Raw genomic sequence first — 27,358 nt, 5'->3', positions numbered from 1 at the left:
GGTCCAGTATTAGCTGCGGACCCTACAGATACGAAGCGCACTCAGCTTCTGAGCACACTTCACGGATCGGAACCCGTGGTCGTTAAGAGGTTAAAAGTGTATAAATTCAAATAAAAATTGAATTATCTGTGATTTGTCAGAAACAATATTGTGAGTATGCACCTGGGATAGACATAATGGCCGACATTTATAAGACTTTTTTTTACCCTTTATTTTCAGTGTGACGTTTTACTTGCTTGTGCCTTATTTATCATAAAGGCGCACGCTATGTGGTGAATTTGGCGCAGTATAGAACTTTATGAAGCCAAACTAGTTGTAGAACTTAAACTCACACCTCTGCCTTTGGCCTGCTGCGCCCAAAACTGCGTAAAATCATGGGGTGGAAATTGGGCGGGGTTTCAGCAAATCTAGTTCATGTGCAATATCTCGGTAACCATAGCGGCACAAATATAAATTTTTGCGGCACAAACAAATGGTGTATTTGTTTTTAAAATTTAAAACATGGCATGGTAAGTGGGCGGGTTTTCAGCGTATCGGGCATAACCAAGGCAGTGTTTTTTAATTATTTTTCTCTCCTTTTATCCATGCATCAGTTACAGTGACTTACAGCACAAACGAATAGTGTCGTTTTTTTTCAGCATATCTAGCGTGCAATTTTTCGGAAACATAAGCGGCACAAACATTTATTTTTGCAGCACAAATGAATGGTGTATTTGATTTTTAAATTTAACAATATGGGGTGGAAAGTGGGCGGGGTTTCAGCATATCGAACGTGCAATATCTAACAAACGTTCATTTTTGAGGTACAAACGAATGGTGTATTTTTTAATTTTTTTTTTATTTATTTAAAAACATGTGGTGGAAAGTACGTGGGGTTTCAGAAAATCTAGTGAGCGTGCAATATCTCAGAAACCAAAGCGGCACAAACATTAATTTTTGCAGCACAAATGCAGCACAAACAAATGGTATATTTGTTTTTAAAATTTTAACATGGGGAGGAAAGTGGGCGGGGTTTCAGCATATCAAGCGTGCAATATCTCGGTAACCAAAGCGGCACAAACTAAAATTTTTGCAGCACAAACGAATAGTATATTTGTTTTTAAAATTTAAGAACATGAGGTGGAAAGTGGGTGGGGCTTCATAAAAATCTACCGAGCAATATCTCAGGAACCAAACTGCCACAAACGCTCATTTTTGCAGCACAAATCAGCACAAGCGCAGCACAAAGGAATGGTGTATTTATATTCATATTTTGCAAACATGGGGTGCCAACTTCACACAGGTCGTTCTCAGTCCTTTTGTATGATTGAATTGGCCCCACTTGCCTTATTTTTGAGTTTTTAATTGTTTTTATAAAATACATTATACATTTACTTTTCTACTATATTCAGCACAGAAACATTTGCCCTCTTTAACCTTCTTGTATTAGGAGGCATCTGACTTTTGCCAAAGTCACATTTTCCCTCTCAACATGTAAGAGAGTAGTACAGTGACCCCCCCCCCCCCCCCGACCTACGATGGCCCCGACATACGATAATTTCAACATACGATGGCCATCGCATGTTGAAGGCAGCATCAACACAGCTGACACGCCCCCTCCCATAGACTTGCATTGAGGGGCGGGGTGTGACATAACACGGGGCGGAGTCGTGACTTCACAATCTTCCATCCCGGTGGTCGAGATGGACTCAGCCTGAGGACCTCCAGCGGTTCCGGAAGCCGCTACAGGTGGGTGCTGCATGGTAGATCCAGGGGGTCCACAGCAGCGGGACCCCAGCGATCTGACATCTTATCCCCCTATCCTTTGGAAATGGGATAAGATGTCTAGGGGCGGAGTACCCCATTAAATGGGAGAACACTTGGGACGACTGACGTGGAAAAGGACTTGGGAGTCTTAGTTAACAGTAAATTTAGCTGTAGTGACCAGTGTCGGGCAGCTGCCCATGACATAGATGCCCACGACAAGGAAATAATTCTACCGCTGTACAAATCACTAGTCAGACCACACATAGAATACTGTGTACAGTACTGGGCACCAGTGTACAAGAAAGATATAGTGGAGCTGGAGAGGGTTCAAAGACGGGCAACCAGGGTAATACGGGGAATGGGAGGACTACAGTACCCAGAAAGATTATCAGAATTAGGGTTATTTAGTTTAGAAAAAGAAGGCTTAGGGGTTACCTAATAACTATGTATAAATATATCAGGGGGCAGTACAGAGATTTCTCCCATGATCTATTTATACCCAGGACTGTATCTATAACAAGGGGGCATCCTCTACGTCTAGAGGAAAGAAGGTTTCTACACCAGCACAGACGGGGGTTCTTAACTGTAAGAGCAGTGAGACTGTGGAATTCTCTCCTGGAGGAGGTGGTCATGGGGAACTCTGTAAAATAATTTTTGAAGAATAATAACATCACTGGTTATGGATACTAGATTTATAGGGACATAATGTTGATCCAGGGATTTATTCTGAAGCCATATTCGGAGCCGGGAGGGAATTTTTACCTCTAGTATGAGGGTTTTTTGCCTTCCTCTGGATCAACTCAGTAGGGACTCATTAGGGATATTGGTTGAACTAGATGGACTCTGGCCTTTTTTCAACTTTATGAACGATGTTACTATATGTGGTACTGTCCGTAAACGTCCAAACTATTAAAATATAAGGTTAGCTAAACCACACGGTCGATGGTGTACACGTAAAAAAAATACCAAAAGTCCAAAATTGTGCATTTTTGGTCACTTCACATACCATAAAAATATCAATAAAAAGTGATCTAATAGTCCCATCAAAACAAATGGTACTGATAAAATTTAAAGACCACAGCGCAAAAAATTAGCCCTCATATAGCCCCGTATGTGGAAAAATAAAGTTATAGGGGTCAGAAGATCACAATTTTAAACATACTAATTTTGGTGCATGTAGTTAGGATTTTTTTAAAGTAGTAAAATAAAATAAAACCTTCACAAATTGGGTATCCTTGTAACCACATGGACCTACAGAATAAAGATAAGGTGTCATTTTTACGGAAAATTGCACTGTGTAGAAACGGAAACCCCCAAAATGTACAAAATGGCGTTTTTTTTCCACTTCTCCCCACAATCTTTTTTTTTTTTTTTTTTGGGGGGGTTTTGCGGTAGATTTTGTTATGATAGATGTCGTTGCAAAGTTCAATTGGTGGTGCAAAAACAAGCCGTTATATGGGTCTGTAGGTACAAAATTGAAAGCGTTATAATTTTTAGAAGGAGAGGAGGAAAAACGAAAATTGGCCTGATCCTTAACCAAGGACCAAGCCCATTTTCACCTTAAAGGGGTGCTACCATGCTGACAACTTATCCCCTATCTAAAGGATAGGGGATAAGTTGCCTGATCGTGCAGGGTCCCACTGCTGGGGACCCCCGCGATCTCGCATGCAGCACCCCGCTCTCATCAGGCCCCGGAGCGGACATTTGCTACGGGTCTGATGACTGCTGATCACAGGCTCTGCCCCATGTGACGTCACGCTCCGCCCCCTCAATGTAAGTCTATGGCAACGGGCGAGACAGCTGTCTCGCCACTGCCATAGACTTGCATTGAGGGGGGCAGAGCTGTGACGTCACAAACACCGGACCAGTCATCAGACCCGGAGCATTTGTTTGCTCCGGGGCCTGATGAGAGCGGGGTGCTGCGTGCGAGATCGCGGGGGTCCCCAGCAGCGGGATCCCGCGCAATCAGGCAACTTATCCCCTATCCTTTAGATAGGGGATAAGATAGTTTTTTTTCATGACATATTCTATTTTTGTGTCAAATTTTTGCCGATACTTTCATAATTTCTTGGTGAAAAATTCCAAAATTTCATGAAAAATTTGAAAATGTTGCATTTTTCTAGCTTTGAAGCTCTCTGCTTATAAGGAAAACAGACATAACAAATAAACTATATATTCATTCACATATACAATATGTCTTTGTTTGCATCATAAAGTTGACATGTTTTTACTTTTGGAAGACATCAGAGGGCTTCCAAATTCAGCTGCAATTTTCTAGTTTTTCACGAAATTTTCAAAATCGGAGATTTTCAGGGACCAGTTGAATTTTGAAGTGGATTTGAAGGACCTTCATATTAGAAATACCCCATAAATGACCCCGTTATGGAAACAGCACCCCTCAAAGTATTCAAAATGACATTCAGAAACTCTTTAGGTGTTTCACAGGAATAGCAGCAAAGTGAAGGAGAATATTCTACATTTTTTACACTCGCATGTTCATGTAGACCCAGTTTTTTAATTTTTACAAGGGGTAATAGGAGAGAAAGACCCCTAAATTTTGTAACCCAATTTCTTTCAAGTAAGGATATACCTCATATGTGTATGTAAAGTGTATGGCAGGCTCAGAAGGGAAGGAGCAACAATGGGATTTTGGAGAGGGAATTTTGCTGAAATGGTTTTTGGGGAGCATGTCGCATTTAGGAAGCCCCTATCGTGCCAGAACAGCAAAAAAAAAAAAAAAAAAAAACTAAACTACACCCCTCAAGACACGTGACAAGGGGTCCAGTGAGCCTTAACACCCCAAAGGTGTTTGATGCCTTTCGGCAAAGTCGGATGTGTAAATGGGGGGGAAAAAAACAATGTCACTAAAGTGCAGTTTCTCCCCCAAATTTACCATTTTTACAAAGGGTAATTGGAGAAAATGCCCCCCATAATTTTTAACCCCATCTCTTGAGTATGGAAATACCCCATGCTGGGAATGTAAAATGCTAGTCAAAGATCTGTCAAACACCTATGGGGAATAAATGCTCACTGCACCCCTTATTACATTACGTGAGGGGTGTAGTTTCCAAAATGGGGTTACATATGGAGGGGTCCATTGTTCTGGCACTAGAGGGGCTTTTTAAAGGAAAACTGTGGATAGTGCGGGAGACGCTGATTAAAATGAGCCCTACCTTGTCCGGATCTGCACCGCCGTTCTCCCACAATTTTAGTTTTAAAGTGTGTTGAAATCTACCTGTAACTGGCACCGGCGGGGCTTCGGCGCTTAACTGGCACTGACATCAGCGCCGCTTTATGAATATTCATCCCCCCAGTTAGGAGCGGCAAAGAGGGAGGGGGGATGAATATTCATAAGTGGCGCTGACGTCAGTGCCAGTTAAGCGCCGAAGCCCCGCCCGTGCCAGTTACAGGAAGATTTCAACAGGCTCATTTTAATCAGCGTCTCCAGCACTATCCAATAGTACCTGTGGATAGTGCAGGAGAAAACAAGTGACAGTTTTCCTTTAAACACACTTGGCCTTCCATTCCGGACAAATTTTCTCTCCAAAAGCCCAATGGTGCTCCTTCTCTTCTGAGCATTGTAGTGCACCCGCAGAGCACTTAACATCCACATATGGGGTGTGTTCTTACTCAGAAAAAATGGGATTACAAATTTTTGGGAGCTTTTTTCCTATTTTCCCTTGTGAACATGAAAAATTTAGGGTAACGCTAGCATTGTAGTGAAGAAATAATATATATTTTTTTCATTTTAGCATCCAAATTTAACGAAAATTCGTCTAACACCTGTGGGGTGTTAAGGCTCACTATACCCCTTGTTACATTCCGTGAGGGGTGTAGTTTCCAAAATGGGGTCACAAGTGAGTATTTATCTTTTTGCGTTTATGTCAGAACCGCTGTAAAATCAGCCACCCCTGTGCAAATCACCAATTTTGGCCTGAAATGTACATAGTGCACTCTCACTCCTGAGCCTTGTTGTGCGCCTGCAGAGCATTTTACGTCCACGTATGGGGTATTTCCGTACTCAGGAGAAATTGCTTTGCAAATTTTGGGGATCTTTGTTTTCCTTTTACCGCTTGTAAAAATAAAAAGTATGGAGCAACACCAGCATGTTAGTGTAAATGTTTTAATTTAGACCCCAACTTTTCCTTTTCATAAGGGGTAAAAAGAGAAAAAGGCCCCCAAAATTTGTAGTGCAATTGCTCCAGAGTACAGAAATACCCCATATGTGGCCCTAAACTGTTTCCTTGAAATATGACAGGGCTCCAAAGTGAGAGAGCACCATGCGCATTTGAGGACTAAATTAGGGATTGCATAGGGGTGGACATAGGGGTTTTCTATGCCAGTGATTCCCAAACAGGGTGCCTCCAGCTGTTTCAAAACTCCCAGCATGCCTGGACAGTCAGTGGCTATCCAGAAATGCTGGGAGTTGTTGCTTTGCAACAACTGGATGCTTCGTTTTGGAAACACTGCCATACGATACATTTTTCATTTTTTATTGGGGTGGACAGTGTAAGGGGGTGTATATGTAGTGTTTTAACCTTTATTTTGTGTTAGTGTAGTGTTTTTAGGGTACATTCGCACTGGCGGGGGTTAACGGTGAGTTTTCCGCTAGGAGTTTGCGATGTGGCCAAAAATTTGCCGCAGCTCAAACTTGAAGCAGGAAACTTGCTGTAAACCCGCCCCTGTGAATATACCCTGTACATTCACATGGGGGGGGGGGCAAAGCTCCAGCTGTTTAAAAAAATACAACTCCCAGCAGTGCATGCTGGGAGTTGTACGTTTGCCACAGCTGGAGGCACACAGGTTGGAAAACCTTCAGTTGGGTTCTGTTACCTGACTCAGTATTTGGGGGGGGGGGTGTCTCAGGACCCCCCCTGGGCATTGGCACGGGATGCCTGCAGATAGATATCGGCAGTCACCCCAGTCCGGTCCCTGCCCGCTGTGCGTTGGGGACCGAAATTCCCACGGGCGTACAGGTACGCCCTTGGTCCTTAAGTACCAGGGAGTGAAGGCATACCTGTACACCCTTGGTCCCTAAGTGGTTAAAGGGGTACTCCGGTGGAAAACGTGTTGTGTTTTTTTTTTTTTTTTTTTTTAATCAACTGGTGCCAGAAAGTTAAACAGATTCGTAATGTCTTAATCCTTCCAGCACTTATTAGCAGATGTATGCTACAGAGGAAATGCTTTTCTTTTTGGATTTCTCATCTGTCGCGACCACAGTGCTCTCTGCTGACCTCTGCTGTCCATTTTAGGAACTGTCCAGAGCAGGAGAAGATCCCCATAGCAAACATTTGCTGCTCTGGACAGTTCCTAAAATGGACAGCAGTGGTCAGCAGAGAGGTTGTGACAGACGAGAAATCCAAAAAGAAAATAATTTCCTCTGTAGTATACAGCCCCTAAAAGGTACTGGAAGGATTAACCCCTTCCCGACCTATGACATACCTGTACGTCATGGGTGGCAAGGTGTTCCCGACCCATGACATACAGGTACGTCATGGACATTACTGCCGCTACTCGCGGCATCCCGCAGCGCCCGGAAAGATGGTGGCTATCACTGATAGCCAGCCATCTTACCGTGCGACCACGAGGGTTTCGTCCCCCACCCCCCCCCAGCGATCGCTGCTATCAGCTGGTCAAATCTGACTAGCTGATAGCAGCGTTTCGCTATCAGAATACTTAGCAGCGCGGTGTGTGAGTTCCGATCACGGGGATCGGGACACACACCGCTCTGCTAAGTGTCCCTGACCCGTCCCCCGGCATCACTTACCCGTCGGAGCGGTGTCCCGAGTGGTCCCGGCGTCCTCCGTGTGGTCCCGGCGTCCTCCGTGCAGTCCCGGCTGCGCTGCGTCCCGGAGGTGAGTTTGCAGCAGCAGTGCAGCATCTTCATTGGCAGCAGTGAGATCGCCGTAAATCGATCTCACTGCTGCCTCTGAGAGTTTCAAAACTGCAACTCCCAGCATGCCCAGACAGCCTTTGGTTTCTGGGCATGCTGGGAGTTGTAGTTTTGCAACATCTGGAGGTCCACAGTTTGGAGACCACTGTATAATGGTCTCCAATCTGTGCTCTTCCAGATGTTGCAAAACTACAAATCTCAGCATGCTCAGTCTGTCCAGGCATGCTGGGAGTTGTAGTTCTCTAACATCTGGAAGAGCACAGATTGGAGACCATTATACAGTGGTCTCCAAACTGTGGACCTCCAGATGTTGCAAAACTACAACTCCCAGCATGCCCAGACTGCCCAAGCATGCTGGAAGTTGTAGTTCGGCAACATCTGATCCTTCAGATGTTGCCGAACTACAACTTCCAGCATGCCTTGGCAGTCTGGGCATGCTGGGAGTTGTAGTTTTGCAACAACTGGAGGCACACTAGTTGGGAAACATTGTCCGTTTCCTACCTCAGTGCCTCCAGCTGTTGCAATTGTTGCAAAACTATAACTCCCAGCATGCACTGACAGACCATGCATGCTGGGAGTTGTAGTTTTGCAACAGCTGGAGGCACACTGGTTTGGAAACACTAAGTTTGGTTGCAAAACACTTGAAAGTTTATTACGTAACTTAGTGTTTCCAAACCAGTGTTCCTCCAGCTGTTGCAAAACTGCAACTCCCAGCATGCACGGACAGCCAAAGGGCATGCTCGGAGTTTGCAACAGCTGGATGTTTGCCCCCTCCCCCCAATGTGAATGTACAGGGTACACTCACATGGGCGGAGGTTTACAGTGAGTGCTGCAAGTTTGAGATGGCGCAAATTTTGCGCTGCAGCTCAAACTTCCAGCGGCAAACTTGCTGTGAACCTCTGCCCATGTGACTGTACCCTAAAAACACTACACTGACAGTAACCTAAAATAAAAAGTAAAAAACACTACATATACACATACCCCTACACAGCCCCACTCCCCCCAAAAAATGAAAAACGTCTGGTACGCTACTGTTTCCAAAACGGAGCCTCCAGCTGTTGCAAAATAATAACTCCCAGTATTGCCGGACAGCCATTGACTGTCCAGGCATGCTGGGAGTTTTGCAACAGCTGGAGGCACCCTGTTTGGGAATCACTGGCGTAGAATACCCCTATGTCCACCCCTATGCTAATCCCTAATTTAGGCCTCAAATGCGCATGGCGCTCTCTCACTTTGGAGCCCTGTTGTATTTCAGGGCAACAGTTTTGGGACACATATGGGGTATCGCTGTACTCGGGAGAAATTGACTTACAAATTTTGGGGGGCTTTTTCTTCTTTAACCCCTTATGAAAAGGTGAAGTTGGGGTCTACACCAGCATGTTAGTGTAAAAAAATAAATTTTTTACACTGACATGCTGGTGTTGCCCTATACTTTTCATTTTCACAAGAGGTAAAAGGGAAAAAAGACCCTCTAAATTTGTAACGCAATTTCTCCTGAGTACGGAGATACCCCATATGTGGACGCAAAGTGCTCTGGGGGCGCACAACAAGGCCCAGAAGGGAGCGTGCGCCATGTACATTTGAGGCGATTTGCACAGGGGTGGCTGATTGTTACAGCAGTTCTGACAAACGCAAAACAATAAATATCCACATGTGACCCCATTTTGGAAACTACACCCCTCACGGAATGTAATAAGGGGTGCAGTGAGCATTTACACCCCACTGGTGTATGACAGATTTTTGGAACAGTGGTCTGTGAAAATGAAAAATAAAATTTTTGATTTGCACAGTCCACTGTTTCAAATATCTGTCAAACGCCAGTGGGGTGTAAATGCTCACTGCACCCCTTATTAAATTCCATGAGGGCTATAGTTTCCAAAATGGGGTCACATGTGGGGGGGGGGTCCACTGTTCTGGCACCATAGGGGCTTCCTAAATGGGACATGCCCCCCAAAAACCCTTTCAGAAAAACTCACTCTCCAAAATCCCATTGTCGCTCCTTCCCTTCTGAGCCCTCTACTGCGCCCGCCGAACACTTTACATACGCATATGAGGTATTTCCTTACTCAAGAGAAATTGGGTTACCAATTTTAGGGTGATTTCTCTCCTTTTACCCCTTGTAAAAATTCAAAAATTGGGTCTACAAGAAAATGCGAGTGTAAAAAATGAAGATTTAGAATTTTCTCCTTCACTTTGCTGCTATTCCTGTGAAACACCTAAAGGGTTAAAACACTTACTGAATGTCATTTTGAATACTTTGGGGGGTGCAGTTTTTATAATGGGGTCATTTATGGGGTATTTCTAATATGAAGATTGAGAAAAATTGGAAAATTGCTGCGGAACTTTGAAGCCCTCTGGTGTCTTCCAAAAGTAAAAACTTGTCAATTTTTTAATGCGAACACAAAGTAGACATATTGTATATGTGAATCAATATGTAATTTATTTGGAATATCCATTTTCCTTTCAAGCAGAGACTTTCAAAGTTAGAAAAATGCTAAATTTTCAAAATTTTCATGAAATTTTTAGATTTTTTACCAACAAAGGATACAAATATCAGTGAAATTTTACCGATAACATAAAGTAGAATATGTCACGAAAAAACAATCTCGGAATCAGAATGATAAGTAAAAGCATTCCAAAGTTATTAATGTTTAAAGTGACAGTGGTCAGATTTTCAAAAAATGCCCAGGTCATGAAGGTGAAAATGGGCTGGGTCATGAAGGGGTTAAAGGGGTATTCCAGGCAAAACCTTTTTTTTATATATATCAACTGGCTCCGGAAAGTTAAACAGATTTGTAAATTACTTCTATTAAAAAATCTTAATCCTTCCCATAGTTATTAGCTTCTGAAGTTTTCTGTCTAACTGCTCAATGATGATGTCACGTCCCGGGAGCTGTGCATGATGGGAGAATATCCCCATAGGAACTGCACAGCTCCCGGGACGTGAGTCATCAGAGAGCAGTTAGACAGAAAACAACAACTCAACTTCAGAAGCTAATAACTATTGGAAGGATTAAGATTTTTTAATAGAAGTAATTTACAAATCTGTTTAACTGTCCGGAGCCAGTTGATATTTAAAAAAAAGTTTTGGCCTGAAATACCCCTTATGTGGAAATGTCCGAATCAGGGGTGTGGAAATAAAAAAAAAAAAAACTACTTGTCCAAAGGACTAAAGTGGAACACAATCTACTTGTCCCTCAAGAAAATCCACTTGTCCTGGTAGATAAAATAATTTCAACCAAAATAGTCTGATTCACCCCACTAGACCACCAGGGATGGATATAAGATCCCTTTAGACACTTCTGTCAACTTTGAAAGCGGTGATCTAATGGTTTAATAGCGGCCACAGTGATCGCAGCATGCCAGGCTATTAGCAGCAGGAGAGCTGCAGCTCCTTTTATACCCGAGGCAAGACCAGAAAAGTCTAGAGGTAACTTTTTGATCACATTATAAAAAGTCTCATATGAAGTGACCAAAAATGAGCAATTCTGGACAATTTTTTACATTTACACCATTCACCGTACGGTTTAATTAACATTATATTTTAATAGCCTGGACCTTTCCACATGTAGCGATATCACTTATGTTTATTTTTGTACATTATTTTTATTTAAAGAAAATTGGAAACTTTTATTAGGAAAGGGGCTTATTCACATATATACGCACTTGCAGCTGCAGAGCCATAGGATGTGTCAGGGAATACTGGGAATTACAGTTAGTAACTACAACTCCCAGCATGCCCTGATGCAGCCTATGGCTCTGCAGCTGACCCGAACCAAAACTACAACTCCCAGCATGTTACACTTTATAGTTCTACAGTTTAGGTTATGGTGCAACATGCTGGAAGTTGTAGTTTTGGTTCGGGCGTGTTTGCGTGCATCCGTGGGGCTCTTGGTCGGCGGGTGAGTATGAAGGGTGGGATTCTGGTGGTGCAATTTAGTGCGGGTGGCCAGAAGCCACTGAAAATAAATGAAATCAGATAGCACAACTGGCGGCGGCGGCGGCAGCGGCAGCGCTCCCCCCCCCCCCCCCTGAGACACGGGCCCTTGGGCACTGCCCTAATGCCCAACGTGACAGTCCGCCCCTAAACACAACATGCATACATACACATGTCTTACATGCACCAGCCACTGTCCCCATATCATACATACACACACCCCCGCCACTGCCCCCCCACATCATACATTACATACACACATCACAGAGACATCATACACACACTCACACCATACATATACACACATCATACATACACCCACCGCTACCCACCATCATACATTACATACACATCACACAGACATCATACACATAGACAGACATCATACACACATCACACATATACTCACACCATACATATGCACACATCATACATACACCCGCCACTGCCCACCCCAATCATACATTACATACACACATCCATTCACACATCACACCATACATATACACCATACATATGCACACATCATACATACACCCGCCGCTGCCCACCCCAATAATACATTACATACACACATCCATTCACACATCACACCATACATATACACCATACATATGCACACATCATACATACACCCGCCGCTGCCCACCCCAATCATACATTACATACACACATCCATTCACACATCACACCATACATATACACCATACATATGCACACATCATACATACACCCGCCGCTGCCCCCCAATCATACATTACATACACATCACACACAGACATCATACACACATCATACATTACATACACATCACACACACAGACATCATACACACATCATACATTACATACACATCACACACAGACAGACATCATACACACATTATACATTACATAGACAGACATCATACACACATCATACATTACATACACATCAGACATCCACTCACACCATACATATACAACCACCCTTCTGCCGCCGCCCGTATTCTCGGTCTCCTCACCTGAGCTGGCCATGAGTGGACATCAGAGCTGTAGTCACACTGGCCGGTATGAGGTGAGATTTCCATCCTCGCCCCCCCCCCCCCCCCCTGCTCTGTGTTTTCCCCGTGCAAACTAGCAACCTCCCCGTGGTGGATTAGGTCTTGTTGAGACAGAGCAGGGGGAGGGGGAGGGATAGAGCTGTGTGCGGGGAATGGAGCTGTGTACCGAGACGTCCTTTCTCTCTTCCTGCTGTGTCTTCTGAGCTGCGTCCTCCATCCTCCGGGAGGGGAGATAAGGGGGCGTGGCTTAATTTTGTAACACAAACGTGCGACCTCGGGCTCTGCAGTCAGCTGCCCCCCCATACACTCTGAGCGCTGGTGTGAGGTGCAGACTTGTATCCGCTCCTGCGCCTCACACCGGCATTAAAGAAAAATAAGGGGGAAGTCGGTCTGTCCCTGCTTGCCCGATACAGGGCTAAATCTATGACAAATTCACCTGCCCGGCGCCCAAAACTACTTGTCCCGGGCGTCGGGCGATAGGATTTCCACATCCCTGTCCGAATTATTAAAATATATAATTAATTAAACCGCACGGTCAATGGCGTACGCGCAAAAAAAACTCCAAAGTCAAAAATAGTGTATGTTTGGTCACTTTTTTTTTTTTTTTTTTAAAACTTTATTTATAAATTTTCATATAACAAGAACAACAGCAAGGTCCTCAATGTATGATGTATAAAACAAGGAATGAGAGACCACCAATACAGTCATAATCATAATACACATATCATAATACACAAATCAGAGTGAGATACATCGTGCATATACGATTAGCTAATCCACGACCCTAATTGAGGTCGAACATCTGTCCGTCCATTGGGACAGAGTAGCTATACGGCTATTAGAAGCCCCACACTTCCTCGCTATCAATCCCTCCAACACGAGGTTACTATGCACCTCCGCCAGAATGGCAGGAAGACCCGGCACCCCAGTAGACTTCCACCTCCGAGCAATGTGAGCCCTCACAACTATCAGAATATGATATAAAACGATCATATAATACGGGGGAACTTGTTCTAGGGCCAGAAATAGTAGTGCACTCTCTGGGCCCCATGGGAAAGGGCAATCCACTAGGTTGTCCAATAACTTCTTAATTTCGGCCCAAAGAGGTGCAATTAACGGGCAAGTCCACCACACGTGTAGTAAGGTACCACTTTCTCGGTTACATCGCCAACATACTGGGGAGGTGGTAGGGTATATTTTAGCCAGACGAACCGGCGTGTAGTACCATCGGTATAGGAGCTTCCTAGAAGCTTCGAAATGATTAACACATTTAGAATATTTTTTGTGCAAGTCAAAGACAAAGCTCCACTGCTCAGCCGTGAATCTGCGCGCCAGGTCCTCCTCCCATCTGGACTTAAACGTACTGTCCACTTCCCCCTCTTCCTCAGTCAAAGCTACATAAGCAAGGGAGATACCCCTAGTAGAGGAGTCCCTGCACAGAAAATGACGTTCATACGCAGTGCGAGGCCGAGAGCTATCCCAAGTGAGGGATCTCAAAAAATGTCTAAGCCTCAAATATTTGTAAAAGTCTTTCTGCGATATAGAAAATATGCGTACAATATCAGTGAAAGGCATTAACCCATCAGCATCGCTAATCAATGCCACCGTGAGGATGCCCGCATCTATCCAGGGCTTAAAATCTATATCTAGAATATAGTCTCCTATAGCAGCTAAAGGGATATCCTTCACTCTAGGTGGACAAAGACTTTTAATTCGCGCCACCTTACTCCACAACCTGATAGCAGCCGCAATAGTAGAGAAAGGAGAAGAGGGAGCAAAGGTAGGGTTAAAGCGCAGTGCCCAAAGAAAGTTATTAAAATTAGAGACATTGAGGACAGCAGCTTCAATATCTACCCACAGGGGGGGAGCGTCCTGCCACCACCATTTTTTAAGCTGATCGAGTAAAACAGCGTGATAGTACATTTTAAGGTTCGGCACCCCCATACCCCCCTCATGTACAGGGCGATACAGTATATTCGCACCAACCCTAGGATGCTTACCATCCCAAATAAATCGTAAGAGCATTCTCTGTAGTTGTGAGATGAAGGAGGCAGGTACTATCATCGGCAGGCATCTAAAAAAATATAAAATTTTAGGGAGCAGCATCATCTTAGCAGTGGCAACACGTCCCGCCCAAGAGACAGGGAGCTTAGAGAAGTGATCAATTTCTTTAGTAAGCAGGGACCTCATAACAGCAAAATTGGAAGCAATTGTTTTATCAGGTAACGCAGTAAGGACTATGCCTAGGTAAGGAATTTGGTCAGTGACCCATTGGAAGGGATATTTAGCTTGTAGTACTCGCTGTTGCTCAATGGGTATCTGCAATGGTAAGATACACGACTTTGTGGGGTTAATCTTATAAAAGCTAACTCGACTAAAGGCATCAATAATATCCATAACTGGGCCTAAAGAGCTCAGGGGGTTGGAGAGACTAATGATAACATCGTCGGCGAACAAGCCAATCCTGTGGTCTACTTTACCTATTTGAATGCCCGCAATGTTTGGGGAGTCCCTGATGGATTGAGCAAGCGGCTCCATAACTAAGGTAAATATAAGGGGGGATAGTGGGCACCCCTGTCTGGTCCCATTGCTAAGTGAGAAACTATTAGAAAGGGTACCCATCGTGTAGATTCTAGCAGATGGGAGCGTATATAGTGCCATAATGGCGGATTCCAAAGAGAGGGGAAAACCAAACTTACGCAGCACACTCCGCAAATATCCCCAGTGCACTCGATCGAACGCCTTCTCCGCATCAAGGGATAGCAAGAGAGAAGGCGTCCGATCGGAATGCGCTTTTGTGATGATGTCGAGAAAGCGTCTCGTACCATCCACCGTTTGACGACCCTTGACGAAGCCAACCTGGTCCCTGTGAATTAGGTCCGGCAGAACCCTATTTAACCTGGCAGCAAGAGCCAGAGCATACAATTTAATATCACTATTTAGGAGAGAGATTGGTCTGTAATTTAGGGTAGAGTCCAATGGCTTACCAGGTTTAGGTATGGTAATGACCAGAGCATCCAACATCTCCTTAGGGGGCACACCGTTCTCTTTAATACGGTTAAAGGCTCTGGTCAAAAAAGGAGCTACAGAGGGGCCAAATCGCTTATAAAATTCATTTGTAATACCATCAGGGCCAGGTGACTTCGAGGGTTTGAGGGAACGCACACATTCAAGAATTTCTTCTGTGGAGAAGGGAGAGCAAAGATCAGATGCTTGGTCCGCAGACAGAGAGGGGAGGGACATAGAGGACAGAAAAGAAGAGATAACTGCTTCATCAGGCTGTGGGGTAGCAATGTCATGTTGAAGATTGTACAATTTACTATAAAAATCTGCAAAACAATTGGCTATACTTTGAGGGTCAGTGACTATAGAACCATCAGATTTAGTAAGGAAGGGGATTCTCCCCTTATCCTGACGTTTTTTAAGTTGTTTAGCCAGTATAGAGCCAGATCTATTACCCTGCCAATACCATGTCATTTTAAGCCTTCTCAGTGCTATCTCATAGCTGTGTAAGGAGAGGGAGTGTAGGGTAGCACCAACCTGAGAAATTTCTCCTACTAGTGATGGAGAGTACGAGGTCTTATTGCGCCTATGTAATTCCGCAAGGCGCTGTTGGAGTTCTAGTGTTTTGGTCTGGCGGAGCTTCCTGTCATAGGCAGTTTGGCTAATAAAGTGGCCCCTAATTGTAGCCTTAAACGCACACCAAAGCATGGGGTCTGTGACATCGCCAGTATCATTAATGCGGAAGTAGGCATCAACCGCCAACTTGGTCGCTTCAGAGTATTCAGGATTATGGAGTATTAGTGGGTTGAGTCTCCAAAGATAGGTCGGGCGAGCGCTATGCGATTCTTTAATGGTTACACTTATGGGGGAATGGTCCGACCATTCTATGGGCATAATTTGGGCCTCTGAAACCAATGATAGGAGAGAGTGGGAGGTAAGGGCGTAGTCTATTCTGGTGTATATCTTATGTACATGAGAAAAGAAGGTGAAGTCCCTTTCCGTGGGGTGGGATATACGCCAAACATCATATAGGTCATTTTGGGACACACTAGTGAAGAAACCTGTGGGTTCTTTTTTCAAACTGGGCGAAGTAGAATCTACACTAGGCCACATGGTCATATTAAAATCTCCTAGCAGTAGGCAGTGTCCCTTTCTCAAGGACTCCAATTTGCGCAAGAATGCCCTGAGGAAGGTACACTGTTTCGCATTAGGCGCATATAAGGAGCCTAAGGTATACTGAACATTGTTTAGTAAGCACACAATAATTATAAAACGACCTCTATCGTCTATCACAGAGTGCTGGACAGTAACCGTCAGGGTGTTCTTAAACGCAATCGCCACTCCTCCCTTTTTGTGAACAGCATGCGCTTGATAGATATGTGGATATCTCTTATTTTGGAGTCTATGGGCATCTAGGGCTAATAAATGGGATTCTTGTATACAGAGGACATCGGCCGCCAGCCGTCTAGCCTCCTTCCACACCAGAGACCTTTTATACGGAGAGTTAAGACCCCGCACATTCATAGACACAACCTTAATAACCATAATTAAAGTATACATCAACGCAAAGCAGAACCATTAGCACAGTAAACTGAAAGGGAGTAGGTACTCCCGTTGAAGATGATACAACTACACTTAGCAGCTCGCAAAAGGAGCCTCTCATATCCATTATTAGAGAAAGTGAGTGATGGAGGACCAACAGGACAGAAAACAAGTAAACAGAACGAACAACAAAGAACAAATAAATTGAGCAAGCAGTAGTAAAGACCATGTGGTAGGTCCTAATGGGGGTAGGAAAGTACATTCGACTGCAGTTAGGCCGAATGTTTCAGCATTCAGGAAAAGTATCCAGAGCACTAAGAGGATAAGTAACCCAAAGGGTGGGGAGGGATACCCCAGTCATAAGCCAGTGAGACAAGTCGGACAGGCCTGTCCAAAGGCAGAGGAACAGTTCATGTCTTGATTTTCTTCTTGCGGTGGGAGACAACTTTCCATTCTTCAGCTATCTTAGCAGCATGTGGTATGTCCAGGGACCTCTGAGCAGTTAGATCAACAGGCAAGTTCCATTCCGCACACAGTTGCAGAAGGGTCTCCGGGGAAGAGACCACATGTTTGGACCCCTTATTGGTGATAATCAATTTCACAGGGAATCCCCATTTATAAGGGATCCCTTTTTCTCTGAGAGCTTTAGTCCCCGCACTGAACTCACGTCTCCTGGCTAGAGTGGCAGCAGAAAGATCCGTGAAAAGTTGGAGTCCCGAATACTCCTCTGGTAGGGAGGGTGAGGAGCGCGCCACCAACATTAATTGCTCCTTAATATGGTAAAAGTGAAGGCGCAGAATCACATCCCTCGGTGTAGTAGCAGGTAGGGTTTTGGGCTTAGGAAGCCTGTGGACTCTGTCCATGAGCAAATCTAGGGTGGAAGCCTGAGGCAACAACAATGCAAAATAATCCGTTAGGAAGGTGTTGAGGTCCTCCGTTTTCACAGACTCCGGCACCCCTCTCACCCTTAGATTGTTTCGGCGAGACCTGTCCTCCATATCAGCTATCTTAAGTTGAAGAGCGGCAACCTCATCCTCCAGGCCATTAGCTAAGTCCACCACTTCATTATGAGAAGAGGTGAGTTCCGCCATCTTGTTCTCAATGTGCGATGTGCGGTGTCCAAGAGAGGAGATCTCATGCTGTATATTGGACACGGCTGCCTTAATGTCGCCCTGAATGGAGGTGTGTAACTCAGCAAGAAGCCCCCTCATAATAGGTTCAGTTAGGGGCGCCGACGGAGAGCTCCCATCAGGGCCTCCCGGGCCTCTAGTATGCAGTGTCCCCGCTCCCAGTGGCTTGGAGGAGATCGGGGTAAACGGTACCTGCGGGTCCTGCTGCACCGAGGGTGACCAGCCTGTCAGGAGAATTGGAGGAGTTGAAGGAGAAGCCTCCAGGGCGCAGCCCGTCGGAGAGGATGAAGACGCTGGTGAGGCACTTCCAGTAGCCGGAGACGCTGACCCGCACTGAGCCGCGCCATCTTGTGAGGCCTCTGCAGCAGGAAAGAACGCCGTGAGCTTCAGTGGGCTCTTTTTCCCTCGCCTCCGGGTCATCATCAGGTGCCCCGATAGTTCAGGTACCGGTGGGCACAATTGCTGTAGCGATATGCTCAGGATCAATGCTGTGTAGCCGCTGTTAGGCCTGGGCTGCAGCGGAGCACAAGGTTTATGCGACCGCCGCCATGTCACTTTTTATATCATGAAAAAATTAATAAAAAAAACAATCAAAAATTCTGATCAATACAAAAATGGTACCGCCAAAAACTTCAGATCACGGTGCAAAAAATTAGCCCTCATACCACCCCTTAAGTGGAAAAATAAAAAAAGTTATAGGGGTCAGAAGATGACAATTTTAACGTATACATTTTCCTGCATGTAGTTATGATTTTTCCAGAAGTACGACAAAATCAAACCTATATAAGTAGGGTATCATTTTAATCGTATGAACCAACAGAATAAAGATGAAGTCTCATTTATACTGAAAAATGTACTGTGTAGAAACGGAAGCCCCCAAAAATTACAAAATGGCGTTTTGTTTCTTCAATTTTGTCGCACAATGATTTTTTTTTTTCCGTTACGACTTAGATTTTTGGGTAAAATGACTGACATCATTACAAAGTAGAATTGATGGCGCAAAAAATAAGCCATAATATGGATTTTTAGGTGCAAAATTGAAAGGGGTTATGATCTTTTTTTTTACGTGGAAAAACGCTCAGTCCTTAAGGGGTTAAGGACCCAGGGCATACCTGTACCGGTGAGCGTCGGGGACTGGATACCAACTGAAATCATTCAGGAGGCACCCCGTGCAAACCCCTGGGGGGTCCTGAGTCAATTCAGACCAGCGATCTGGGGTGATTCTGGGTCATACGGGTCTCCGGTTACCCAGAAAATAAGGGGGATCGGAGGTGTCCAAGACACACCCGATCCCCCTGAAGGGATAGGAGTGAGGTGGCAGGGCTGCCACCCCTCCTATCCCTGCTATTGGTCTGTCAGAAGCGACCTCTGGGGGGGTTAATTCGGTTCCCCACCAACTGTGGACGGTGATGAGATGCGGCTCCCTGGTGCGATGACCCTACAGAAGCTGGTGAGTTGTTGCCTAGCAACATCTTGAGGGCTACAGTTTGGAGACCACTATACAGTGGTCTCTAAACTGTAGCCCTCCAGATGTTGCAAAACTACAACCCCCAGCATGCACGAACAGCAAACAGCTGTCAAACTATGCTGGGAGTTGTAGTTACGTTCCTCCAGCTGTTGTATAACTACATCTCCCAGCATGCCCTTCGGTGATCAGTACATGCTGGGAGTTGTAGTTTTGCAACAGTTGGAGGCACACTGGTTAGAAAATACTGAGTTAGGTAGCAGAACCTAACTGAAGGTTTTCCAACCAGTGCGCCTCCAGCTGTTGCAAAAGTACAACTCCCAGCATGCACGGTCTGTCAGTGCATGCTGGAAGTTGTATTTTTGCAACAGCTGGAGGTTTGCCCTCCCCCCCAATATGAATGTAAAGGGTACATTCACACAGGCGGGTGTAGAGTGAGTTTCCTGCTTCAAGTTTGAGTTGCGGCAAACTCCTAGCGGGAAACTCGCTGAAAACCTGCCCGTGTGAATGTACCCTAAAAACACTACACTACACTTACACATAATAAAGGGTAAAACACTAAATATACCCACCCTTACACTGTCTCCCCCCCCCCAAATAAAACTGTAAAACGTATTGTACGCCAGTGTTTCCAAAGGAGCCTCCAGCTGTTGCAAAACAACAACTCCCAGCATTTCCGGACAACCACTGACTGTCCAGGCATGCTGGTAGTTTAGCAACAGCTGGAGGCACCCTGTTTGGGAATCACTGGCATAGAATACCCCTATGTCCACCCTTATGAAATCCCTAATTTAGTTCTCAAATTCACATGGTGCTCTCACTTCGGAGCCCTGTCATATTTCAAGGAAACAGTTAAGGGCAATTGCAGTACAAATTTTGGGGGGCTTTTTCTTCTTTTTACCCCTTTGTGGAAAGGAAAAGTTGGGGTCCACACCAGCCTGTTAGTGTAAAAAATAAAAAAAAAATTACACTAACATGCAGTTGTTGCCCCATACTTTACATTTTCACAAGAGGTAAAAGGAAAAAAAGACCCCCAAAAGTTGTAACACAATTTCACCTGAGTACGGAAATACCCCATATGTGGGCCTAAAATGCTCTGCGGACACACAACAAGGCTCGGGAGTGAGAGCGCACCATGTACATGTACACACCTCACAGAACATAACAAGGGGTATATTGAGCCTTAACACCCCAGAGGTGTTTGGTGAATTTTTGTTAAAGTTGGATGGGAAAATGGAAAAAAAAAAATGTTTAACTAAAATGCTGGTTTTACCCTAAATTTTTCATTTTCACAAGGGAAAATAGGAAAAAAGCCCCCCAAAATTTGTAACCCCCAAAAGTATGTGGATGTAAAGTGCTCTGCGGGCAAACTACAATGCTCAGAAGAGTAGGAGCGCCATTGGGCTTTTGGAGAGAAAATTTGTCTGAAATTGAAGGCCATGTGTGTTTACAAAGCCCCCATGGTGCCAGAACAATGCACCCCCCCCTACGCACACACACACGTGACCCCATTTTGGAAACTACACCCCTCACGTAATGTATTAAGGGGTACAGTGTGCATTTACACCCCACAGGTGTCTGACAGATTTTTGGAACAGTGGTCCATGAAAATGAAAAATTTTATTTTTCATTTGCACAGCCCACTGTTCCAAAGATCTGTCAAATGTCAGTGGGGTGTAAATAGATGTTATGGCTGATGGGACACAAGATTAGGCATTGGTATTAATGTTATTGCTAATAGGACACAACATTAACCAGTGATATTAATGTTATGGTTGATGGGATAGAATATTAGGTGGGGGTATTAATGTTATGGCTGATGGGACACAATATTAGGAGGTGGTATTAATTTTATGGCTCATTGGACACAATATTAGGAAGTGTTATTGATGCTATGGCTGATGGGACACAATATTAGGCATTGGTATCAATGTTATGGCTGATGGGACACAATATTAGGCATTGGTATCAATGTTATGGCTGATGGGACACAATATTAGGAAGTGTTATTGATGCTATGGCTGATGGGACACAATATTAGGCATTGGTATCAATGTTATGGCTGATGGGACACAATATTAGGCATTGGTATCAATGTTATGGCTGATGGGACACAATATTAGGAAGTGTTATTGATGCTATGGCTGATGGGACACAATATTAGGCATTGGTATCAATGTTATGGCTGATGGGACACAATATTAGGCATTGGTATCAATGTTATGGCTGATGGGACACAATATTAGGCATTGGTATCAATGTTATGGCTGATGGGACACAATATTAGGAAGTGTTATTGATGATATGGCTGATGGGACACAAATTAGGCATTGGTATCAATGTTATGGCTGATGGGACACAAAAAAATGTGTGGGTATTAATGTTATACAATGTACAATACTATAAATGATCTGTGTTAGATCCCACACTAAAATAATTGAAGACCACTTACATAGAGGTATCTATATTCATTGGTATAGCCCCTACATACACACAGCTATGCTACTTTTAGGGGTGTCTAATGTGAGAAATAGGGGGATTGACTGTTGGAAAATGCTTTGCTTATACAGCTGTTCTGGGATATGTCTATGTAAGCTGCTTTTACACATTTTTTAAGGGTGTATTAGAAAATTGTAACATAAATGGAGGAGCTGTCCGAATCTTACAAACTGGTCTGTTTATCCCTGTAAAATGAAGAAATGACCTGTGATATTGTACAAAAGAAACATCTTAATGAAAATGATTCAATATGTTTCAATGAATATCTAAAAACAGTTTTTTAACTTTTTGAGTGTACTTTAAAAGAGAAAACATCTTTTATGAAAATTATTCACTGTATGTTTTAATCAATATATAAAAATGTATTTAACTTTACAAATTTATACATGCCTGTTAGGAAAATTATTCGCTAAATGTTTCAATTCACTGTACAAAATTAACATCTACAATCTATGAAATGTGTTTGAATACCGTATTTATCGGGGTATACCACGCACCGGCCTATAACACGCACCCTCATTTTACCAAGGATATTTGGGTTAAAAAAGTTTTTTACTCAAATATCCATGAAAAAATGAGGGTGCGTGTGTGCGCGTGTATACCCCGATATACCCCCAGGAAAGGCAGGGGGAGAGAGGCCGTCGCTGCCCGCTTCTCTCCCCCTGCCTTTCCTGGGGTCTAGAGCGCTGCTGTCGGCCCTTTTCACCCCCTGGTTATCGGCGCCGCTGCCCGTTCTGTCTCCCTGACTATCGGTGCCGGCGCCGATAGCCAGGGGGAGAGAAGCGGCGCCGACAGCCAGGGGGAGAGAAGGGGCAGCGGCACCCATTGCCGGCGCCGCTGCCCCGTTGCCTCCCCCCATCCCCGGTGGCATAATTACCTGAGTCCGGTCCGCGCTGCTCCAGGCCTCCGTCGTGCGTCCCCAGCGTCGTTGCTATGCACGGCGCGGCGCTCTGACGTCATGCGCCGTGCCGTTCAGCGCATAGCAATGACGCCGGGGACGCACGACGGAGGCCTGGAGCAGCGCGGACCGGACTCAGGTAATTATGCCACCGGGGATGGGGGGAGGCAACGGGGCAGCGGCGCCGGCAATGGGTGCCGCTGCCCCTTCTCTCCCCCTGGCTGTCGGCGCCGCTTCTCTCCCCCTGGCTATCGGCGCCGGCACCGATAGTCAGGGGGACAGAACGGGCAGCGGCGCCGATAACCAGGGGGTGAAAAGGGCCGACAGCAGCGCTCTAGACCCCAGGAAAGGCAGGGGGAGAGAAGCGGGCAGCGACGGCCTCTCTCCCCCTGCCTTTCCTGGGGGTGTATCGGCGTATAACACGCACACAGACTTAAGGCTAAAAATTTTTGCCTAAAAAGTGCGTGTTATACGCCGATAAATACGGTATATGATAACATCTATTAATAAAGCATTTATGTCCTCAGCATGTGTGGGTCAGTGAATGTGAGAGAAAGTAGTGCTGGGTGATATGACCAAAAATTTGTATCACGATATCACGGTATTTCACGGTATTTATTTTATTTTTTTCATGCAGGACTGGGGGTTAACCAAATTTTCTAATAATTTAGACAAATTACTGCAGGTATTTGGGGGGGGGGGGGGTCAGAACATCAGTGTTTCTCAACCAGGGTGCCTCCAGCTGTTGCAAAACTACAACTCCCAGCATGCCCGGACAGCCTTAGGCTGTCCTGCCATGCTGGGAGTTGTAGTTTTGAAACAGCTGGATGCACACTGGTTGGGGAAACAGCGTTTTTTTAAATTTTTTTTTACACTTTCCACTTTCTTTAAATTCCACATACATTTCAATGGAGGTCCATAGACCTCCATTGATCTGTGCTGATTTGGTTGAGCCTGCTTTAGGCACTGACAGTCCACTATGGGGGTAGGAGCCTGAATGCAGGAGAGTCCCAAGGAAGAACTATAACACTACACATGGGGTTCTGTGTCCAGGACAATGAAGGTCCCTATGGTGGGCTACTCTGCAGTTACAGAACAATAGACAGTGTGAAGGCCCGGCCTGTACAAGCTCCTGCTGACGCCTCTACAGGCTCACACACTGGGGTTTATTACTGACACCTTCCAGACAATAGGGGCGCGGCTGCAGCACTGGGACTGTACGAGCGAGTATCTACACACGCACACTCAACCGGAACCCTGTTCACATCTCTCCCCCAGCTCGGGGAACACACAGGCTCCCACACAAAGACACCGGCCGGCTTCTCCTCACATCCAGCCCGGGATAGCGGTTCTCCCATACTCCCCCGTCTCAACACATTCAGCCCTGACAGCAGGCAGCGCACTCCTCACCTCCTCCTCCGCTTCCCGCGGCTGCTCCGGGAAACATCAGAGCCAGGGGATGCAGTTTCACAAGTCTGCGCTTTCCCCTGGCTCTGATTGCAGAAAACGGGCGGGCAAAAGGCTGCAGAGTCTCATCCTGCTCTCCCCTGGCAGAGCGGAGCCGTGGGCCCTAATTCATTCGGGGGTGGGGGGTGGGGCCCCACCGGTATAGCGGTATGGGGCCAAATTCATATCGTCTGACGGAAAAAAACGGTATCCGATATGAACCGGTATACCGCCCAGCACTAAGAGAAAGGAGGCATGGTTATGCAGAAAGGGGTTGTGGCCTGTCACTTAACTTCTGGTGGGCGGTTTGATGAAAGATGTTCCCCCTTCACTACTTATTCCAACAGGGTCTTCAGTGGAGAATAAACAAGTGTCTAGACCATTTCTGGAAAAAAAAAATTTCAAATGTACTCAGGAACAAATGCAGTGTCACGTGGATTAGGAGGTGTTTTTTTTTTCCTAATGCTGCCGTAATTGCCCACTGGCCCCTGTTTTGCTTATCACACACAGGTAGGTTTAGCGCTAGGTCCCGTGCCATTTGAGAAACCTTGGCGTTGGTGTGTGGGCAATTTTAACATCAGTGTTGAGGGATAGCCAATGTCATTGTATACATCTAACACAGTAGTGCACCTAAATTCCTGTATTGTATTGTTCTAATTGTTACACATTCACACCGTCTATCTGGTGTAGGTTTCTATTGTGGCACTTGTAGTCCACTGCAGGCATCCTCCATTGTATGAATTTTTATGCTGGGGATCGCCCCTAGCAACGGACTACAAGGGCAGGATCTGCTCCCCCAGTATAAATACACAACCGCATTTGGGGTTGAGCACCTCCAGCCATTTGAAACCATGTTTTTTGTTGTTGTTTAAATTTTATACTTGGAGGTGTGTAAACTCCATATGTAATGCCCCTTGAACATTTTCCAGGCAGCATTAAGGTAGCACCTGTGAGGCCATGCACCTATATTAGCCAACTTAGGTGGGGCTTGCAGTTTGCCTCCCTCCTCCCATTGTATGTGTGCTTAGCCACGCTGGAGGGTACCTGGGGGGACCCTGTGAGTCGACCTAATTCTGCCGTAATTGCCCACTGGCCCCTGTTTTGCTTATCACGCACAGGTAGCTTTAGCGCCAAGTCCCGTGCCATTTGAGAAACCTTGGCGTTGGTGTGCGGGCAATTTTAACATCAGTGTTGAGGGATAGCCAATGGCACTGTATACATCTACCACAGTAGTGCACCTAAATTCTTGTATTGTATTGTATTGTATTGTTTTTTTCTGTGTACCAGCACATTCAGTGTTAGCCTGGTGGTTCAGAGTTATGTAAATACTTACCCTACTTTGGAATTATCACATTCTGGTGATTTTTTCAATTATTGAATTGAAGGATATATTTTAGTACTTCTTTAATTTGGGTTTTCTAAGTTAAATTATGACTTAGAGTGGCAATGGATAGGCTTACCGTTATCCCAAAATTTGCCCGTTGAGCGGCAGGTTGCACTGTTAATGCCTGTTTTTTGCCTCTTGTCCAAAGTAAATGGTCTTTGGAGTTTACCTTTTCATTGCATTATTACCACATGCCCACAATTGAGGTACATGGTGTGTTGGGTTTAGTTTAATTTAATCTCACGTTAGTTGAGGAGAGGTAAGAAAACGTCAGAAAATACTATTTTACTGAAAGAGCTGTAAATGCATAAAATAAACTTCCAGTGTAAGATTTTGGTAAATCTACTTTAAGTGAATTTTAACATTCCTGAGATAACCCTATATTTTTCCTTAGATATCTTAAAAACTTATGTCTGTCCTATGATTTCCTAAAAGTTAAATTACATAAGGGCAGACTAGCTGGTCCATATATAGGTAGATTTAAAGACAGCCTTTAAAAGGGTCATCTAGCATTTATATAGGTAAGTATAGTTCCCCTGGGGCAGGGGAACTATACTTACCTAGCCCAAATCCCCTTCTGGTACCCGAAGATACCGTTCAGCTTCATCCAGTCCTCAATCTTTTGTCTTCTTCCTGCTTTAGAGATGAGCACTTGTTGTAAGACCTGCCTGCTCAGCCAATCACTGGAGACAGGACAGTGCTCCTGCCAGAAATTGGCTGAGCAGAAAGGTACTGCACCTTGTGCTCATGTCAGAAGCATAAAGAAGTCAGAAGATAGGGGGACTGGACAGAGCTGAACAGGGACTGCAAAACCAGGACTAGGTAATTTTATAGTTGTTTTTTATTTTTATTTATTTTTTCCCACCCCCAGCAAGATATGAACTTTGGCAAAACTCTGGACAAACCTTTTTAAAATTGTTAACCATAGTGATCAATATTGCTAAGGCTGACCATCCAGTTTATGGTTAACGTCACACGTATTTCACGCTGCATATGCGCCAATGGCAGTCACAAGAGCAAGCTTCCTGCTGCGGCTGGGTAGCTCTGTGTGTCCGCTCATGGCAGTAGATTTCCCACTGTAGACACAGTGCCTGCAGATGTACAGTGGGATATATGCCAATATGAGTGGACACACCAAGCTACCCGGCTGCAGCAGGGAGCTCACTCTTCTGACTGCCGTTTGTGCATTCGCTGTGTGAAATATGATGCGCTATGTGTGACTCTACCCTAAAACACCCTTAGTTCCTTGTAATGCTGCAATTGCTACAGCTGCTAGTATACAGTAGGAAACCAGAGAGTAATAAAGGAGGAAACACATTGGAATAGAGGAATAAAAAAATTGTCGGACTGATATGGACTCTGTTTTGTGTGTT

The 27,358-nt window shown here is 44.9% G+C and overlaps 1 protein-coding gene across 5 annotated transcripts in view; it reads left to right on the top strand.

The window, feature by feature from the left end:
• Positions 1-27,358, top strand: part of LOC130294653 (sacsin-like) — a 90,078-nt gene that overhangs the window by 3,821 nt on the left and 58,899 nt on the right. The window contains exon 1 of one of the 5 annotated variants that reach the window (XM_056544835.1): positions 5,545-5,603. The exons of the other annotated variants lie outside the window; for them this stretch is intronic. The gene's annotated coding sequence lies outside the window, so the exon portion shown is untranslated. Of the gene's footprint in view, positions 1-5,544; positions 5,604-27,358 lie in introns of those variants that run through there. 5 annotated transcript variants of the gene reach the window in all.

This window comes from Hyla sarda, chromosome 10 (assembly GCF_029499605.1).
Source record: "Hyla sarda isolate aHylSar1 chromosome 10, aHylSar1.hap1, whole genome shotgun sequence".
Classification (NCBI taxonomy): Eukaryota; Metazoa; Chordata; class Amphibia; order Anura; family Hylidae; genus Hyla; species Hyla sarda.
The sequence above is the reverse complement of the archived record's forward strand: the minus strand, read 5'-3'. Positions and strand labels throughout refer to the sequence as shown.